A 19,248-nucleotide genomic window follows, 5' to 3' on the forward strand; every position below is an offset into this window, starting at 1 on the left:
CCTCCATCTTACTCCTCTAAACCCCCCTGTACATAAATCCTAAACCTTGTGTCTCACTCTCTAATTAACTAATCCCTTCACCACTCACCCGGTGAAGCCCTCATCCTTGTCGTCTCCTGTGTAGAGTTAAAGTCCAGCTACCAGACACTTCTGGCAACATTCCAGGACTCCCGAGACCCCCCAGGGTCTCGGTGGCTCAGCATCTCAGGACTGAGATCTTGAGATCCGACATGTCCTTACCAAAGCACAGTGTCCATTTAGGGATGAAAACAAGCTGTGTTATGTGCATCACAGCTAGTTGCAGCTCATGGAGCTGTTTGCCATGTTCTATAGTTACAGTCCCATCAGTTTTTCTTTCACCCTTGGAGAACACAAAGGTCAGCTGAACTGAAGAGAACAGCAGCAGTGCATTATAAGAATAACACCTCTGCACTGAAATTCAGAATTAAATAGTTTTTATCGTCTACTCTTGCAAAGTATAGTGAGTTACTGCTCCACTATGACAGCATGTGATCCTATGTGTTGGGAAGGGAGTTTAATTTAAAAAAAAAAAAATTAACCCCCCCCCATACCTTCAATGCATCTGGTAATAGAAAAAAATTAATTTTGTTTAATTTTTAATCAGACAGCCTGAGACAACCACTGAGCACTACTTGACAATTAGAATACTAATGAAGTGCACACTGGGTTAGTCTGTTTTTAAAGGACAGGAAACAATGCACTCAAAGTTGAGGGATTCTATTTCATTCCAGTCAAGTTTTCACATATTTACCTTCTTCCTTTGTAAGAATTCAGGAAATGTTTGCCTTGTTTTCTTCTTTAAAAATTTCACCCCATGGCTAATTATTTTTCAAATACAGAAAGCACAGAAAGTGATAAGTGGCTTTCTTGTAAAACATTAATCTTCACTGTTTAAGGCACCTTCTTCAATACCTTAAGTGTTTTCTGTTTGTTTGTTTTTATTCTTCCTCTAATGTATTTGCTTCTGTCTACCATTCTGAGACAGTTTGAAGTCTTTGGTGTTCATGCTTTCTATAAATTAGATATTGTATTTGTCTGTAGTGTGCAATTTCACAAAAGATAGTCTGGTTGCAGAAAGAAATAAATTGCCCATGCCTAAAGTGTTTATTTCTTATAAAATTTATAAGCAGCTATCTATAGCAAGGTTGAATATAGTAGACAATGCTTAATGAATTCAAATGAGTTCTGAGACATAAATTAAGTAGCCTAACCATCCATAGTAGCCATGTCATTCTGGCCTCACTGTGAAATGAATGTTTCATTGCCCCTGCTATGTCACATTGTTAGGCAGAACCATGTAATTATACCCTAGCTGGAATGAAGGATTCACACTAGCTCACATTAGGCCCCCCTCTGCCAGTTCCAACTTTAAAAGTTTGCAGAGGCTGTAGGTGACTTATCAGGGATATAATCCTTTTGGTGTCATCCTTTCATGCTGAAATCTGAGCTCCAGTGCTTCCTGTGGCCTTGAGCCAGGGCTTGGCTCTAGGCACTAGTGGTGAGGCAGAAACACTGAGCCCGGGGCCGATGTTTGCCAGACTTGCTGCATATCCTCTGTTAACAGGAAAGAGTTGAGGAGTGGCCATTAGTGCTAAGAGGAGGGAGACCAGTGTTAGCCAAAGGACAGCCACTGGCCTTCCAGCAGGGAGCAGAGCAGAAAGAGCTTTTGGTTTTATCCTGACGTGTTAGGGTTCTTCGTCCTCTTTTCAGTTAGCTCTTTGTTCTCCTGTCCTTGCCTCACAGCAGGAGCTGTCAGTAGCCTGCACCTCAGGACTGGGAGGCAAAACTCAGCTCACTGCTGAGCTCTGCAGATCCCTGATTTACTCCATTCCTTGCTGGTTATTCTCTGCCCTGCATTTGCAGTATCAATTTGTTCCCTTTCTAGCTGATTCTGCTCCAGATCTGAAAGTTGTGGAGGCAGAGCCAAGTCTATAGTAGGGAACACCATTTCCCAATCTGTTCCATCCCACTAGGGATGGAAATACATTTAACGTGGGACACGTTAGCTTCTATCATGAGTTGTTCAATGACAGCTGAGGAAGAGTCTGGCATGCCTGAAATTCTAATGGCATGAATAAACGTTTGTTGCAATGCCTAGCAAAGAAATTGAAACCCAAATCATCCAGGCCAAACTGGGATATACCAAGCCAACAGCTGGTGGTCTTTTAGGAAAGGTTTGTGCATCAGTTGTGAATTTGCTTATGAGACAACACATAGGGAAGTTTCAACTTAAAAAGGACTGCTTAATTTTTTTCTTTTGGACATTGTATCAATATTGTCTCTACTTTACAAAAAGAGCATGTGGGAAAGTTCTGTTCCATATCATCATTCTCATAGTTTTTCCATAATACTGTGCTGAACTAAAAAGTTCTAGTAAATGAAAAGAAGAATTTTGATTCTTTTTCCCCACAGGTTTTCTGTAAAACATAAAATTTAGGATGTTCAAAATCGAATGAAAGAGTTGAAATCAAATCTCAAAACTAGATCTATTAAAACAACACAGGTCAATTTGTATCACACCAGTAGGTAAAAACAATCTGGCTTATATTTTTCTGCATTTTTTTCCATTTTAAAAATACAACTTTTATATAAGGACTTATAATGTCCTTTTTATGCATTCCTGATGTCAAGGGGTTGATTTGTTAGGATTTCTCCTTGCATAATTCCCAGGTCTCAGGGCTATAATTGGTTTTACTGTTTCTTTGAAATGCACAAAATAGTCTGTTATTGTGGACCATGAGAATTAGCAGGGAGTACTTTTGTTGTAGATAGTGGTTTTATATTTAAAGGAAAGATGCATTTTTAACTGTTGGTTTGATGTGGAATCCAGGCTGTGTGATAAAACATGCACGTATCAGTGAAAACCTTTTGCATAGGGTGGCCATAAATGCTTTCTTTCTTTGATTAGATAAATAATGTTACCATTGTTTTTTCATATTCTTCAAGATTTTTCCCCAGATGACATTACTTCAGGAATAGGAAATTGAGCAGTTATTCTATGGTAACAGTATTATTGTGCAGCTGGGTAAGTTCTCATGCAATGAGAAATAAGTGTAGTGTTATGTACTAAACAACTCTTGTATATAATAAACAATTAAAAGAAGAAAAATAATTATTGGAGGAGAAACAGAATATGTTACCATCTTTTGGAATATAGAAGCCCTTAGGCATACATTGGAAATAAAGCTCTACCCCACCTAAACTGCCAGCCCAGGTCAATTAAAACCACTGTGTTCAAAGAAATATTTAATACCTAAGATGAAGTATGAAACTATATAGTTAACTGCCTTTCTGAGATCTTGCTGGGGATATGAATAATCACATGTTGAAGGTGGAGTGTAAAGAGTATAGGAAAAATTCTGAGGAGAATCTGGAGCCACCAGAAGGTGTGGCAGTCCAAGGATGGCTGTAGAGGTTTTAATTGTAAACTAGGGCCAGATGAGCAAAGAAGCCATACATGTTAATAAAAGATTATAAACAGAAACTCACTGGAATAAGTTCTTCATATTCTGTTCATTTTCTGCAAGTTTCGCTCCTCTCAAAGTTAGCATGTGTGGGTCTGTTACATGGTAAAGATGGAACCACTGTGGAAGAGATGTGGTGTCAGGTGGAAGAACATGTTCTCATGCAATATTCCAGCTCACCCCTCTATGAGGTGACAACTCCTGCTGGGTAGGGATGTGGAATGGTAGCTGCTGTTTGTTTGGAATCAACTGAGCAATTGGGTTTTGAGTTTGTGTCAAGTGGCTCCTGCTAATGTTGAAAGTACAACTGTTTTATTTGCCAGAAATGGTGAAAGAATAACATTGGTACATCACATCATGTGGTGTATTGGCATGTGCTGCTTTCCTGAGAGGCACAGAGCCCCCAGCTCTTAGAGAGCACTCAGGCTCCAGAGCACTGCTTGCTTGTTTGCCAATAGGTAATTCTCAGTAGTAAATGAGTGGAGGCTGAATTTAAATTAGAAACTGTAGGAGCTGGGAATGATCTCCCTGGCTGCTAGTAGTAGTCAAAGCAGGCTTCATTTGGTTTCTTTAGTGAAGGTGTAATAATATACTGAAGTGTTGTTCTGGGCAAAGCAAACCAAAATAACATTTCCTTGTTTTGCAAAGACTGAAGCTAGGACTGTCTTCAGATAGATAACAGAGACTTATCCTTTTTTCCTTCCCAACCTCTCCTGTCTTGACCATCAAAGTTACAGTGAAAGCAATTGCACTTTTGTAACTACTCTGACCACTGTGCTTCTCTATGGGGATTTGTGCTACTCTGTCACTGTAATCTATTTTTCAACCTTGCTGCACTGTATGTATGTGAAAGCTACCTGGCATGTCTGACAGTACCGGAGAAGCCAAAGGTCTTGTGGTTTACAGGTGACATTTTGTGTGGCTTCTGTATAGTAAGTACTTACTCAATTGAGATATGTTAAACCAGGAATACTAGTGAGGCAGCATTATTATTCTTATTACCACTATTATTATTATAAATGTCTTGGGATTAATGAAAAAATTAACTTCTGTTCTAAATTACCATCAATCAATCCTTGTTTCCAAGATGAGTTGTTTGATTGAAGCATCAGTTAAACAGGAAAGCAAGGCACTGGTTGCTAGTCACAATTCTTGGTTACTAGAGTCAGGTCTCTTAGCAAGCAGTACATTTTGCTAGAGACTACAGCTTTTCATAGAAAGATACATATCTGAAGTGCTCATCAGAAGACACTGGGGAGAAGAATGAAGCCCCCATGATGTAGGGGGAAATGGTCAGTGACCTGCTACATCAGTTTGATACTCATGAGACTATGGCGCTGGATGGGATCCAGCCCAGGGTACTGAGGGAGGTGCAGAAGTGCTCACTGAGCCACTTACCATCATTTATCATCAGCTCTGGCTAGCTGGGGAGGTCCCAGGTGCCTGGAAGGTAGCAAATGTGATCTCCAGCTACAAAAAGACAGAAGGAGGATCTGGGGAATTGCAGGTCTGTGAGACTGACCTTGGCCATCCTAAAGGTCTTCTTCCAATCTTAATAATTCTGTGATTCTGTAAACCCATTATGTGTTGTTAAAATCATGTAGGCATATTTTTCTTGGGAAAAAAATTGTGTTATTTAAAAGAACAAGCATAAGTGAATCATATACATACATGAAAGTAAAGGTTTCTCTAGAAGTCGCAAGCAGACATTGCCTGGAATATGAGTGATTTTATCCAAGAGAAAATGAAAAAAAAATGAGAGGGAGACTTTGTTATATCCCACTTTCTCTATACTCACTTTCAGGCATCACTCATGTTATCTTCTCAACTGATAAACAAACTTGCTCTACTAACCAGAGAAGCACAATACACTGAAAAGCTCATTCAAATGCATCTAGGTAAGAAAGGGAAAGAAATTATAACTCAACATAAATATGATCTAAATAATATCACATCTCCTAATCACATCTCTGATGTTGAGTAAAGTAAGAGGCAGTAGTTTGAGCACTGAACCAACATTCTTTGGATGTTTTGTTGGTTTAAGTTACTTGGCTTACTCGACAGGTAAGTTTTAACATGCAGATTAGGAATGACTGTTTTAGGAGAATGATGAATGTGTAAATAACTAACATCTGAAAAATGCACTTAGATGTTACTGTCATGTGGAAATAAGAATTCCTGGCTAGACATTAAAGATGAGATTAGCAAACTCAAAAGGTCCACCTCTTTTTGAGAGAAGCTCCAGCAGGCTCTTGGAAAATGAGAGAAGGTAATTCTTTATTTTTTGGATAAATGAGCCAGGTTCCTTTATTGGATAGAGTGAAACTGCAAGTTTTGGGCAAGCTGAGCATGGTTTCAATGCAGTCAAGTCTTGGATTCACAGATGGATGCACAGAAATGTAGCCACTGTGTTTCCAGTGGCTGAGGCCACTGTTAATAGGTGCCAAGCACAGGCAAGCACGATCTGTTTCCAGGAAAAGAAGTGCAGTAATTGGAAACAATTAAGAGAGCATAGACTGAATGCAAAATGAGTTGAATAGTTAGACTCCTTCTGCTGTTAGATTAGTTTAATATTGCTGTGAGACCTGGAGAGAGCATATTCAGCCCAATAAAATTCTCCTTGAGTGCTTGGGAGTTAAAGCTACATCACTTGACATCTTTAGTTTGCTTCTTCCTTCTGACCCTAAATGCAACCAGGAGTAAATATGGGGAAATGTGGAAGCTAGCTTGTTTCCTGTTACCCCAGTGTAGATAAATAATAGCTTTCCCTCATGGCCCTGTTTTTCACCAGACATAGGAAGGGTGAGGAGCTAAGGCTGCTTCTGTCCTGTCATCAGAATCCAGTAAACGAACTCAGCTTAAAGAAACCTGTTCCTTGGCCTCAGAGGGAAGCTCAGAGAAGACCTCAATTAAGTGCAGTGTTAGCAATTTCAAATAGCAGCATTAAAGTAAAAAAATAGATTCAAGTAGGAGATAGGGATTTAAAATAAAATCTTGAGTTCTGTGAACAAGCGCGCTTAATAAAAAAAGTTAATGTGTAAAAGCTGTATAGCTACATTTTTGCAATTACTCAACACTGTAGACTACACCTCTTGATCAAAAGGGCATCATACAGCACCATTTGTAGACTTGTTCCTCTTGTTTTGTGTGGTTTTTAGTTTATACTTTAGTTCAATGGGTATTTTTTTTTCCATTTTCAATCGTGCCAGATTTATATAATTATGGGAAAGAGCTAAACTTTTTCTAATGTATACTATTATTTCATTACCCTTCTGGTAGCAGTTATTTGTCAATTTTAGTCTGAAAAATGACTAGGAGAAATAGTTTCCAGGTTATTTATTAACTGTTTTATAAGCCACTCTCTAATCACATGTCTATGTTAATCCTAACATATCTGTATCAAAGACTGATTTCCAGATTACTGTCTAAGGATAATTTGCAGTATGAAGGATTTTGGTTTGGTTGGTTGGGGTTTGGTTTGGTTTGGTTTTTAAGTTGTTTGGTTATTTGGTGAAGTTAATCACAGAATGGGTGACGTTAGAAGGGACCACAGTGGTTCATCTGTCCAACCTCCCTGCTGAAGCTGGGTCATCCTAGAGCTCATGGCACAGGATTGCAACCAGATGGTTCTTGAACTTTTCCAATGAGGGAGGGGCTCCACAACCTCTCTGGGCAATCTGTTCCAGTGCTCAGGTACCCAGAGTAAAGAATTTCTTCATTGTATTCTGATGAAACTTCCTGGGCATCAGTTTCTGCCTCTTGCCCTAGGCTCCACACCACACCTGGCTCCATCCTCCTGACATTCTCCCTACAGTGAAACTGTATCTGAATATGTTTCAGGATTGTCAATAATACGTAACATTCACTAAAGCCAACAATTACTGTGAATGAAAAGCCCTTTGTGACCAAAAGCATGTTATAACCACTTCTCTATTTAAATAAGTTGAATAAGCGATTTCATAATTGTGACTTTGATAAGAGATTGCCTTGCCTTTGACAAGAGATTTTATAATAATAATAATTTTATATATGACTTAGGCTATGGGAAAAAAATCCAGTTGTCCTCTTTTTAAAATCAAAATAGAGAATTATCAGAGAAAATTCAGTTGTCATCAGCAAAACATAAGGCAAAACATTTGGTGTCTAATGATAGGGTTTTCAGAAGGAGGCTTGCTACTCAGATCGTTTGTGGGAGGGAAAACCAGTATGAGAGTAAGTGTGTATTTGTGAAAGGGCATGTTCTAGTCTGATACATTATAATAACATGAGCAATTAGAAGCAATTGCAATTCTTTTACCTTAGAATTCTTCTGCTCTTCAGCAGGTGCTTTGGTAGTGGGTGAATAATGGAGTGTAATTGTTTTTGGAATCTCTGTCTGAAGACTTCACCTGTCATGTCTTCTCTGTAATTCATTTTCCATCTTCCTTTCTATTATTATCTTGCACTATTTTGAGCTGCCATGGTATTGCTTGCTTGTGATGCAGTCAGCATGGGTGCTACAATGCATAATGGTGTATTGAACTTCCACATACATGTGTGTGTGTGTATATATATATATGTAGGATATACACCAGAAATTTAATTGAATATATACCACAAATTTATGTGACAGAAGTTTTGGAGCTTAACAAGGAATGTTATTGTATCATCCTGATACTTGGGAATTATTTCACAACAATTTTAATGAAGTAAGGAAGCTTTGCTGGAGCATCTCATCATTGCCTCCAAATTCCTTTGGCTTTGAAACATTCCAAGGATTGAAGCTAGCGGTTTTTCTATTGAGTCTGTTCAGTTCTTATTTTGTGTTTTTACTTGTAAAGTGAATAAAGCACCTATATATTTATAAGCTACACTACCATGGCCCTCAGCAAACATTGCAGTTGATTAAAACATTGGTCAGAGCAGTTTTATCTGATTCCATCAGCACCCAGAGGTTATGAACCTCAGCTTATTAGGGCTGTATTAGTGATGTGATTAATGATATAATACTTCTTCCTTCCAGTTTTGCTCTGGAGGTTGACTTCTATAGCAACAGGTCATCATCGGGGAAAATTCTCAGGTAAAGTCTAATAATGATCCCATTTTATGGCTGGAAACTTTGAATCATGTTGGAGATTCATACTTAGCAGTTAGAACCAAACTCTTACTAGAAAACATATTATTGGTAAGGGAAAAATGGATGGGGGATAAATTCTGCTAAAAGATCAAAACTAAAATGTGTCTCCTGGTGTATTTTTTAAGGTGGGTTTTTTTCCCCCTACTTTTGCTGTCAAAGATGCCACCAATGTTTTCTCATATTTGGGACTACCACATCCATAAACTCATTTTGAGCAAGAAATGTTGCATCAGTGTCTGTTGTACAAAAAATTGTGTTTATACAAAGGAAATTTAGGTATTTGATAGGATGTCCTTAAGAAAGGAGATAGCCATTTATTGTTTTGGAAATCTGCCTTGAATGAGACTTGGAGAAGCCATCCTTGTGCCCCAGGCAGAATCAGATTGTCAGTTCTATTTTGTAGATCATCAGTGATGGAAAACCCATAGCTACCCTTGACAATCTATTCCAATATTTCATTATTAGTTTCAATTGAGTGATTTTCCTAAAATCTATGCTGGATCTTTCTGGTTGGTATTTGAGCCCATTATTACTTGTTCTGTCCATCACTGGTATAGAGAACAGATTCTTTCCTTCTTCTTGTTCCTCTTTTGTGCCTCAGGTTTTCCACCTCTGATAGTTCTTGTTGATCTTCTGTTGAACATCTCCTGTGTGTTCATTTCCTTAAATATCTAAAATCATTGTGCAGTGTTATTATTGTGATTCAGAGATCAGAAATAGCCCCCAGGTGTCACCCTCTACTTCTTTTCGTTAGTAACAGATTACTAACTAGCTTTTTTTTATCTTATCTTGAGTAAGCACTGTTTCTTCAGCTTGTTAAAACCTGTTTGAATCTTTTACCAGTGCTCCAACATACTTGCAATCCCTATTGTTGTCAGCAATGTTTTCTTCTATCTATCTATCATCTAGATTGTTAAGAGAAATGCTGAAAAAAGATTAGACCCTGGACAGACCCTCTGAAGCACCATACAATGCATCTTTCTATTTGACAGTGAAACATTGGTCCTCTGTGGTACAGTTATCTAATTTCTGTTTTCAGATTTCATTGTGACTTGCGGAAGTCAAGATGAATGACAATCACTCCTTTTAAAAAGGCCTTTTAGCCACAACACAGGAAGAAATTGGATTGTTTTGTCAGTTCATTCTTAACAAATTCATATTGATTGCTACTTATGTCTGTGTTATCATATAGCTGTACACAATTGCTTCATCCAGAAATGTTCTTGAGTATGAGGTTCAGTTTGACTTGTCTGTGGTTTCTCGGCTCCTCTTTCCTTCTGTTCTAAGCACAGATATGGGACATCACAGAGCTACTATCAGTCCTCATGTCAGTTCAACTATTTTTAATGTATTTTCACTGATACTTGTCGGGCCAATTAAATCTGAAAAATTTAATTAATAATCGGTGTTCTTATTTGAGCTCTGACTGTTGTTGCTGTTAATTCAGCTTGACACTGATAAATCTCGTTCACATAGACGAATGCAGGAAAAGCTCTCTGCATCTTCTCTGCATTCTCTCTGAACCATTGGCTAATGTAGTCTTCCTAGTTATAGAACCTGATTTATTTGTTCACAGCTTACTGCCTAGATACTTTGTGTTTAATAGCTTGCATAATTATTGTGGTTGCTTGAACTTGGAACTATATGAAATTTCTGGAGAAGGATATTTGGTCCTTTCTTAAGAGCATGCTTAGGAGAGACATGTTTCTGGAAGGTAGACTGTGGCTTCTTGGTTTTGAAACAGGTCAAATGAGGAGAGAGAAGCTTAGGAGACAGGCAGATGATAGGCACAGGGGTGCATTCATACATCTGGAGTATTCATACACCTAGGAAGGGCAAAGTGGCTGCTGGATTCAAACAAGACTGAAAAGGAAAAATGTAAAGATGTGGCAGGGAGAAAGGAACTTAATTTTCAAAGCTTTTTTGTATCTATCTCATTTGACCAGTCTGAGACTTTCCTCCTGAAAAAAAGAAATATACTGTTCTACTTCATGTTTAGATAATGCAAGTTCTTTGTTGTTTTGGAGCACTCACTTTAAGGGCACGCTATTGGCAGATTGGCCTCAGAAGTTTGCCTGACCTGATCTCTGCTCAGCTGTGATCATAGGGTTCCTTGTTTCTTGTAGTCATGTTGTGTGTCTTGACCTCTTTGCCTGGGCTCCAGCTGTTTGTGCCATTCTTTTATGCTGTTCTTTAGTGATCTGACCTAGTTGGTAAGCTCCTTTCCTGTGTTTAAGGTCAATGAGGAAGTCATGATTTAGCAAGGCTAATCTCTTACTACACTTCTGTCCTTTTACATGGAAATGGGCAGAATTTTTTTGTCCTCAGTTATTAGTTCTCTCTCTTGCTGTCAACTCTATTTTACTTTTTTTTTTGGTGCATTGAGAATGGCATTAATGCCTGATTTCAAGAATGAGAGGTCAGATACGTCCATGGGGTTCAGTTCCACCTTTCTGTAGGACAGAGTACTTGCTCTTAAACTCATGGCTTCTGGTTGTAATATTGCCTGCCTTTCACATAGTAGTGGCAACCAGCTTCTTCTCTGTGAGTTGTTGGGTCAATCTTTATGGCTGGGTGCTGTTCTGTTTAGCTGTTCAAGTGACTTCTTGTAGTGACTTTTGTGTCCTTTGGCATCCTCCTCATCACAGACACACCTCTGAGTTATTTTTCAGCTCTCCTTCTTGCTTTATACCAACAGGTATCATCAAATCAAACATCTCCTTCCCAGCCTTGACTCGAGCACAAATGTAGATGTCTCTTCTTTCAAGTACAGCTTAGAACTATGGGCAAGATACTGATATTCCTACCTGAGCATGGCTCACAGCTGCAGGTAAACACAGAACTGGCAGAGGGCTAGAGTGGTCTGCTCCTCTGTGTATTATAGCATTTAATGACTTCTCCTTTTATCCCCTTTAGGCATGCTTCCATTTGTTGTCAAACACATCACACTATGGAAGCTATTAATAAGTCAGTGTTAGTTGCAAACTGATGAATTTCCCATTTTCTTCTCTGCCAAACATGTAGTGAGGTACACCAAATTCTACCTGTGGGCATTTTCAAGAAGAATTTGGAAAAGAAGATCTGACTGTATCAATGAGGAAAGACATAGAAGACTTTCACTTAAAATTATGTATAATTAGACTATGATCTTCTGCATATTCATGTATGATCTTGGAGGAGAAATTTCATTTCTTTTTGAAAATGCTTTGGCTTCACTGTTGTGATAAATGTTATTTGGTAAATTACCAGGAATTTAGAGAGTACTTAAGGTAATCTAAAACAAATTGTCATGGTTTAGGCCTGGCACAGAGCCAGTGCCCCCATGAGAATATCCTCCCTGGTGTCTGCTGTGAGATGTGACCAGGAATAAGCAAAGCAGGCTCCGGCTTAGAAATAAAGAAAACTTTATTAACTAAACTACAAGAAAAGAAGAAAAAAACTATAAGGGGAAAAAAAAATTAAACTTAACTTAATTAAAATTAAAATTAACTTTAAAATTAAAATTAACTTTCCTCCTCCCCCCCCCCCAAAATTTCCCAATGCAATACATTCCCCCCAAATCACCACCTCTCAGTCCAGCACCACCCTTTAGAATATTCAAACTTCAGTCCATGAAGAGGAGAGGAGTCCTTCTTGCACCATAGGCTTCCCCTGGACACACGCTGAAACCTCGTGTGCTTCCATGTCACTCAGCACCGCCCGGAAAGTCTTTGCCGCTTGTGACATCTTCCTTCCATGCCCAGTGCTCTCACCACTGTGCACGGACCAGAGCAGCTTTTAGGGTTGTGTGGGGGCCTGAATACATGTTGTATTGTGAGATCAGTGTGTGTCTATGTTACTCCAAATGAGCTGCAGCTGCAGGGTCCTTAGTTGGGCAACAGCTGTAGCTCGTGAGGGTAACTGAGATAAATAGGGGTGGGTCAAGAGCCCAAGAGGAGCCCCTGAGAAGATAGAAGAAGAGCCCCAGCAGAGAGGGAAGAACAACGCTGCAGCCAAACAGAGAGAGAGAGAAGGTATGGCATTTAAGGAAAAGAGCCTTGGAACATCTAAGGACAGCCGAGAGCTGTGGCAGCCTGAGAGCTGGGACTTTGGAATAGCAGCCTGAGAGCTGGGACTATGATAGAAGATAAGACAGCCGAGAGCTGTGACAGCCTGAGAGCTGGAACTGTATGTATATTGTTATTGTATAATTGTTAAAAGAAAAGGGGGAAATGTGGGGGCCTGAATGCATGTTGTATTGTGAGATCAGTGTGTGTCTGGGTTACTCCAAATGAGCTGCAGCTGCAGGGTCCTTAGTTGGGCAACAGCTGTAGCTCGTGAGGGTAACTGAGATAAATAGGGGTGGGTCAAGAGCCCAAGAGGAGCCCCTGAGAAGATAGAAGAAGAGCCCCAGCAGAGAGGGAAGAACAACGCTGCAGCCAAAGAGAGAGAGAGAGAGAAGGTATGGAATCCCCCGGACAGCCGAGAGCTGTGACAGCCTGAGAGCTGGGACTTTATGTGTATGGCAGCCAGAGAGCAAAGATTACAACAGGGTTGTCTTTTAAGGATGCCTTGTCTCACTCCAAAAAGGCACAGTCTCTGCTTTGGGACATCTGTCCCCCCCATTTTTGCACCCCCTGGGGCCGAGGGGTCCCCACGATGAACCCTCCTGGTTCTGAGTCACTGCCTCCCCCTAAATGCAATCTCTGTGTCACAGGAATAAAACTGGTTCAGTCTATGGCCACACAAGAGAAGTCCAGCCAAAAGGCCACTCCATAATCTCTCCCCCGACTCAACCAGTCTTCTCCACTTCCCTCGGGCCTAGTCCTTGTTACCTCATCTCTTATCTCTCTTCTTATTCAGCTCCAGGAGGATCAGCATTTTGCAAGGTCTCAATCGTGTAAGAAAAGGGTTAAAAATTTCAGTCTCTGCCTGTCCCAGAGCTCCGGAACTCCCACGCTGTCCTCGCACTCCCCCCTTCTCCTCCTGGGCCAGCGCCGCTATGGAATTCAGACGCCGGCTCTCCCTCTCTCTCTCCTGGGGGGAGGAATGGCTGCCCGATGTCTCTTGGTCTCTTCCACCCTTCCATCCTTGGGCAGGGCCTACCTCATGGCCGTGTGGCTTTTCCCCTCCCCCTGCCCAGCCAGCAGCTGGGACAGGGAGCGAGATCCAAAGCCTTTCCCCACAAAAGTCCCAAGAGAGACTGCCAGGGCCGAAGCTCTGGTTTTTAACCCCTGTGTGTTCTCAGAGGTGTGTCCAAACCCCACTGGCCACACCAGGTGCCAATATCAAAATCTGAGCACCCATTGGTTTGACCACAGCATCCCAGAATTCCCACTTCTTCCTGCTCACACCAGCACGCAAATTTAGAAAAATAAGATAGAATATTCTACTGCTGTGATGTAATTTATTGTAATATATTTATTTTAGCAATGTAACTTGTTGCAGGAGGATATTGAAATGGGTCAGAAGTATGTTACTTTTTTGTAGTGATACTGGGAACATATGGACTGAATAAATTCTTTTTCTTATGTCCCGACCCAAACAACTAAAATATGTATTTATAATGTATAGATTTCATCTATTGTTCTCTGAATGACTGATGCTAGGTCATGTCCAGAACAAAATATTTAGTTAGATGAACATTATTTTTTTGTCTGGAATGACAGTCTGTATATTTTGTTTGATGTTTCCATGAATGTGTAGAGGAATCAGAAATTATAACTTTTGTCCCAATGTAAAATTTTACACAAGTTTGTTTTTCTGGCTGTTCTTTTTCTTTTATAAAATATAGCAGTTCATATGAAATTGAAAGGAAATAAGCAGAGGTGAACAGAAGTCAGAAAATTTGAACGTTTTTCTGCTAAAATTTTATGTGGCCATGAAAATGATGGATTTCATGATTTTTTTTTCAGTGTAGTAACAGTACTAATTGTAGTTTGCCATCAGTGCTAAGCTAGGATTTTGAATTTAGCCCGTGGCAGTGTAACAAGAACTTATGCCAACTTGCAGAGCTGTGCAGATGATGAAATCTCCACTCTAAGGAGATCCTTTAAAATGTGTGAATGCAGAACTTCAGCTCTGCTGATCACTGAAAAACACTGGAGCAGTTTTACTCTGATGTGTGCCACTATAAACCTCAAATTATTTCAGTGATGACTGTTGAATAGTTTTCATGAATGCACTTGAAATAGTGGGTTTTTTAATTTAAATGGGCCTTTGGGGAATTGTGGGCAGGGAGGGGCTAAGAAAGGAAAAATGTCCTTTTAGCATCAGGCAGCCTGGCATACTGCTTTTATCTTGGGGCTAGATCTGTCCCTGCCTGACAGTAACCCATGTAGCATGACTATAGTAAAGCAGATTATGTAACACCACCAAAATAAGAGGGTCTTCATTTATGTTGGTAGATGCAGAGATTTCTGCAACACCTGCACTGCCTTTGTTGTTTTTTTAAAAGCACAAAAGTAAATTAAGAAACAAAACTAACTAATTTGTTTTTTTCCTGAGGCTTTAACCTGTCATTTGCTTAGGAACATTTTCAAAGTCCATTCTAAGCCTCTGTAATTCAGTTTTCTATTAAATTGTTAAAATAAAACAGTTCAGTAGTAATATAATTGATAGACATAATGCACCTAGCATATCTCTGATGTAATTCTTCTGAGGAAAACTGAAATTAAGTAAAACAAGAACTAATAGTCTAAGGAGATATTAAAGGTGCACTTGGAGTTGCCTCTGTTAGTCCCTTTGGTGAATTTAACCCTGAAAATTATTTTCAGGGCAGATAAGAAAGACGTGCATGTTGTAGCTCTGAATAGTTTGGCTTTGTAATGTACTCACAGTTAACACTTCACAAGTTAAACCCACAGCAACCATGTTTCTTCTTTCTACCTCTAAATAATGACTAGTTACAACTCTTGGGTGGGGCTTATGTTTCTCTGCCACCTTCAGAGCTGTGTAAAGGAGAGCGATGGAGACCCTTATTCCAGTGAGTAGCTACTGGTTCCTCCCTGGCCAGTGAGGGACTCATGGGGTTTCTGTCATGGAGTTTGGGCTGTTTAGAAGCCAGACTTCTGGACTGAAGTAGGCTTCCCTTCCTTCTGTAGTCATTGGAGAGGAAGGGCCAGCTGGTCAGAGCAAGTCATCCCACTTATCTCAGGGTGGATTGTTGATGGATTGTCCTGTGAAAGTATTTATTCATAGAGGAAATTTAGGCAATGATCTCAGCCCATTAAAAAGGGATGAAAATATTCTTACTGTAATGTTGTAATCTTTGCTGCAGTCCCAGCTCTCAGGCTCTTCTCCTTTCTCTGCAGCACTCTTCTCAGGGGTTCCTCTTGGGCTCTCGACCCACCCCTATTTATCTCAGTTACCCTCACGAGCCACAGCTGTTGCCCAACTAAGGACCCTGCAGCTGCAGCTCGTTTGGAGTAACCCAGACACACACTGATCTCACAGTACAACATGTATTCAGGCCCCCACATTTCCCCCCTTTTCTTTTAACAATTATACAATGACAATATACATACAGTCCCAGCTCTCAGGCTGCCACAGCTCTCGGCTGTCTTAGATGTTCCAAGGCTCTTTTCCTTAAAGGCCATATTCTTGCAGCTTTCTGCTGCTACAGCTCCTTAATTCAAAGGCCATATTATGTTCTACAGTCCCAGCTCTCAGGCTGCCACAGCTCTCGGCTGTCCTATCTTTTATAGTCCTCCCAGCTCTCTGGTTGCTACTCCAAAGTCCCAGCTCTCTGGCTGCTATTCCGAAGCCCCAGCTCTCTGGCTGATATTCCATAGTCCCAGCTCTCGGCTGTCTGGGGGATTCCATACCTTCTCTCTCTTGATGTTTGGCTGCATGTTCGTCTTCACACGGGGTCACCATTTGTTGTAATCTTTGCTGCAGTCCCAGCTCTCAGGCTCTTCTCCTTTCTCTGCAGCACTCTTCTCAGGGGTTCCTCTTGGGCTCTCGACCCACCCCTATTTATCTCAGTTACCCTCACGAGCCACAGCTGTTGCCCAACTAAGGACCCTGCAGCTGCAGCTCGTTTGGAGTAACCCAGACACACACTGATCTCACAGTACAACATGTATTCAGGCCCCCACACTGTAATGGGAAGCTGTTAGTAAGCAAGGAGTAGTCCCACCTGCCTCTATGCATTGCTCCCAGTATTGCTATGCCTATTTATCATAAATTATTTTAAATGGCACTCGACTCTAGATCAAAGCAGCACTTTGATAAGACTTAAATATTTTAACTAGAGCTACTTTCCTGTTTGGAGGCCTCAGTCTTTGGTACCTGTTATTGTATACTCCCCAAAAGGGAGCTCTAGAGACTACCTAGCTTAACCTGCCCAGACCAGATCTGACTTTAAAGGTAAATGAGATTGTTTAGGTCTAGAGGCATGTAGAACATCTCTAAAATGAGACAGAAAAGTCGTAATGTGTGGGATGTACAAGTCAGCAATCCCAAACTTCATTATTGTCTGATCTTTTTTTTCTTCCCATCCACAGTAAATCAGCTTCTTCAGAGTTCCCATTTTGGAATTACCCTCTGAGCTGATTGCAAACTCCCTAAAGATATGATTCCAGTAGCTTAATCAGGTGCTATACCCTTGGGGTATCATAGAGCAGTGTTTGAGGGATGCCCTCCAAAGACACTGCCAGCTAAGTATGTTTTACTTTCTTGTGAAAGAATGCTTTCCATTGTTTTTATTTTATTTTGGATTTAGACAGTTCTGTAAAATGTATAAATGTGCAGAGTGCAAGTTTTCTCTATTTAGTTTGCTTCCAAAGAAGGTTGTTATGTTCGAGATCAATGGCAGGCATTTGGATAAAGCCAAAAGTGATACTTCATATGTGTCCATTGCCTAAGACAGATGGTGAATAACAGAGAACTGATATATTAAATGTGTTCCTTCAGCCTATGTTGCATCTGGGATGCAAATATGCTTTCTACAAAGCTGAGAAACTACACAAAATCATTCTTTTGTCATCTCCAGGTGAAAGTCAAAGACTGTTTCTTGCTATGCGGTCTTACGGTTGACAGGTATAACTTGTGGGCATGCCAGTGGCATTCCATGGCTTACCTTGCAATTTTGGCAAATTTGGTTCAAGGAGGCTTTTTGTGTTAACCTCAGTCAGTTCCAAACCCAGACATCTGATTTTTTTGATAGTAGGAGAATTCCTGACTTTCATTCTGTATTTGAGAATTGTGGATTCTCAAGCACTACAGACCCTTCTAAGAGCCCTAAAAACTTTGTGTTTCCTAGGATTAAATTTTGGAAAGTTGTCTACTGTGATGATTTTTTCCCCTGGATATTAAGGCTACTCTATTCTGCCTCCGCTGTGGAACATTATAAATTGCTTTCATATGACTTATGTTTCCCACTGAGTTGCAGATACTCTGGATTTAAGAACAGCCCTGTAAAGATGAAGCTTTCCTACGACTTTTCATTTCTATTAAAGCTTACAATGTTAATATTTTTAGCAAAGCTTTTAAACTTCTGTTACAGAAGGTATGCTTTCCTAACTAGATGAGGCATGTTACCTCTCTGTGGGAATCCTTCTCATGTCATAGCCAAAACCTGGCAGTTTAAAAATCTTCTATTTGGACTTTATTACTTTCAGAAAAACCTTTCAGTGCAAAACCCCAGATGTTTTAATGCATAAAAAAACCCCCATTCTGTTGCATACACCTCGCCAAATCAATTATTGGGTGAAATGTTTGTGGTGAAGCAGCAGTTAATGGAAGAGTGGCAGATGTCAGACACAGAAGTGTCCATTTCACTGTGGTGCTCCATGGTCTGTTGTGACAGCTAAATGAAGCAGCTCAACAGCTGTCAGCATGTTAATGTTTTGGATCAAATAAACACGCTTGGAAGAACTTTCCTCTGATTTTTAAGACTTAATGACTTTGAAGGCAGCCGTGCTTCTTTGCAGATGAAGTTTGAAGTGTTTTGTAAGTGAGGCCAGATGCAATGAGGAATAACATTGGACTGCAGGCTAGACTAGTGTATTTTTATTTCATTGGAGCTGTGTTACTGAGCCACAGTCAGGCTTAGAAATTCCTGCTTGGTCTGAACATCAGAATTAAATCAAGGTTGCAGTGAGGTAGATGGTTTTCTTCCTTTGCTTTACTAACCATGGAGAAACCATAGAGAAATAAGCATGACGCAAGCTTTTAACTTTTAAAGAGTGTGGAGAGAAATCAATCAAAAAAGCTGGACACATATAAACATATGATATAACATCTGTCTATTTCAGGCAAATACAGTGCAGAAGGCTCAAGGATGAATGTATGATCATTTAAATATATTTGCTTGGGGTTTTTGTAGTTGTTCAGTGATTGCTTTATAACATAGCCAGCTGATTCTCCACAGAAGTTTCTGTTGTGCCTGAGGGTTTTCTTGATTGCCTTTCTGACCTCAATTGTTTTGGAGTTGTAGTCCCTGATAGAGGTGTAATATATGGACAGATCCTGCTGCTTGTAGCTGGCCTGTTCTTTTTCATTTCAAGATTTGTTTTCAAGTAGCTTATCCACTTCATAGGATCTGAGAGGACATCTGTTATTGTTATTAAAAAAATAGAGCTAGTGGGATTCTCTTTGCCATGATACTTTTCATGGTTGACTGTCAGACTAAGTAGGGGCATAATAGCTTTCAGCACCAAGGCT

The 19,248-nt window shown here is 40.1% G+C and overlaps 1 long non-coding RNA gene across 1 annotated transcript in view; it reads left to right on the forward strand.

Moving 5' to 3' along the window:
- Window positions 1-231: 231 nt before the first annotated feature.
- LOC113459309 (uncharacterized) overlaps window positions 232-19,248 on the forward strand; it is a 104,016-nt gene continuing 84,999 nt past the window's right edge. The window contains exon 1 of the long non-coding RNA XR_012579721.1: window positions 232-13,982. This is a non-coding gene — a long non-coding RNA (uncharacterized LOC113459309). The remainder of the gene's footprint in view (window positions 13,983-19,248) is intronic.

The sequence above is a fragment of the Zonotrichia albicollis genome, chromosome 3, assembly GCF_047830755.1.
Source record: "Zonotrichia albicollis isolate bZonAlb1 chromosome 3, bZonAlb1.hap1, whole genome shotgun sequence".
Classification (NCBI taxonomy): Eukaryota; Metazoa; Chordata; class Aves; order Passeriformes; family Passerellidae; genus Zonotrichia; species Zonotrichia albicollis.